Here is a 2,065-nt window from a genome sequence, read left to right on the forward strand (position 1 = left end):
AGGGGGGAGAGGGGAGAAATAAAAAGTGTCTAAATGATTTCATCTGTAAAGAGAATGCAGATGTTTCACCAGAAAATACAGAAAAATTATATTAAAACATTAAAAAGAATTGTAGATTAAAGAACATCCAGCCTAAGTAAAAGTCTCATGAGAGTTTATATGAGTCACACTGACAACAATGGCCAGGAAGCAAAATCTCAACAGAGTGAGAAAATGCCCCAGAGAACAGCAGTTTTACAGTTTATTTTATACATTAGAATCAAAGGAGATGTGGGGGGATGGGGGTACATGAAATTAATTGTCGGTACATTAGTGAGGTGGGAGAAAGCAAAGCTGGGAAATTTCTGAGATTGAATGAAAAGTTAAATGGAGAGATACATTTACATTGGTGGGCACAGGATAGTTAACATTTACAGCATGAGGAGATGGTATGGGGGGGACACTAGATAACAATGAGGGTTTCTTTGGTCTCATGCTCTGTGGGAGGTTGTGTCCTGAAGGGTCTGGGAAAAAGGGATTACTCTGACATTTCCAAGATATATTATCTTAGATACAAAAAGCCAATAGATAGGCTTACTTAAAGGTAAAGATTGGCTTTCGTCAAGGAAGTTACAGACTTAGGACATGACTATCTATCATGACTCACTTTTAGTAAGGAATTTTTAGGTTCAGACCTTCCTATGTGGTTACTTTCAGTCTCTGAGTTTGTAAGGTCTGTCTTGCAGGCCTCCCTTGAGCTTGTCTGATTTAGTGTGTGGCCCTTTTTTCATCCATAGAATAAAGGAAATATTTCCAAAAGTACACACGAATCTTGCTTACTATCTTTTCATTTTAACAGTATTTGGAACGTGAACAATTTTCTCCAGAATCATACCTTGGTATTGCATGATTTGGGGCTGCCACTGCCAGTATTCAGAATAAGCAAAACACAGTGCCACTTTGGGATATTGGCTGTTCACCACATCCCCCCAAGACCCTCCCAAACTTAGAGTTATCTCCAGAGATATATCTCTCTAGCTGATATAAACACACACTTGAACTAAATAACACATTAAGAAATCAGTTCTGGGCTAAAATGTTGGAAAAGCTGCCTGTCGTTTGGCAGAAAGCAGCAAACTAAGAGAGTAGGTTAGCACAAAGGTGAGTTTTGATTGGGGGTGAAAGGACATAGCGGAATTGTGTACACATTAAGAAACTAAAACTTTAGTCAAACAATGGGTAACTATCAGGTGTTATTAAGACAGGGAGAGGTTGATAGGTCGACTGGTAAAGGACCTTGCACAGTCCGGCAAGTTAAGGAAATTTTTATTGTAAGAGGGAAAGTCTATGGAACTGAGCCAAGACGGCTACAGCCAGGGTTGAATCTAGAGGAGATTGCAGTTCCGAGGGAGGAGGTGAGGAGGGTTTTATAGTGGCTGTGCTGACAGGATTGTTTGAACAGAAAATGCTGACTGCCTGCATGCCAGTAGCTGTTTTGTGGTGTTTTCTGTTATCTCAAGTTTGGCTCTGTCTGCAGGTGCAGGCCAACAGACATTTTGTTGTTTTCTTGCAGACACAGCTCTGTCTGTATGTCAAGGTCTCTGAGACCTAACATTCAGAGACCTAACAGAGGTAAACCCAGATTTTTGTTCTGGAAGAATAATTGATGACCGCATGGAGGACGAATTGGAAACAGAGAGACTTTGGTCTGAGGCAAACTAGAAGTTACCTGCAAAGTCCCAGGATTCCAGAAACATTCCACAGGCAGAAGTGACCAGACTTGATGCCTGATTAAGTATGTTTGAGGGAGGGGGATGCGATGGAGAACAGGAAAAAAGGTAACTGAGGTTATTAGTGTGAACAGCTGGGTAGATGGTAAAGTCAATAAACAAAATGGGGGCAATGGGAGCATGTAGGGTAAGTTGATGGATGTGGCATTCACCATCCAAGAGACTAGAGGTGGTGCTAAGGAAGGTGGATAATGCATGATGGTTATATCTAGAGGAGAATTAAACCACCCAGGGAGTGAGTGACTAGGGAGGAAAAACTTTAAGTTGAGGTAGAAACTCTGGAAAACAAAAACAAA

The sequence above is a fragment of the Rhinolophus hipposideros genome (assembly GCF_964194185.1).
Source record: "Rhinolophus hipposideros genome assembly, chromosome: 3".
Lineage (NCBI taxonomy): Eukaryota > Metazoa > Chordata > Mammalia > Chiroptera > Rhinolophidae > Rhinolophus > Rhinolophus hipposideros.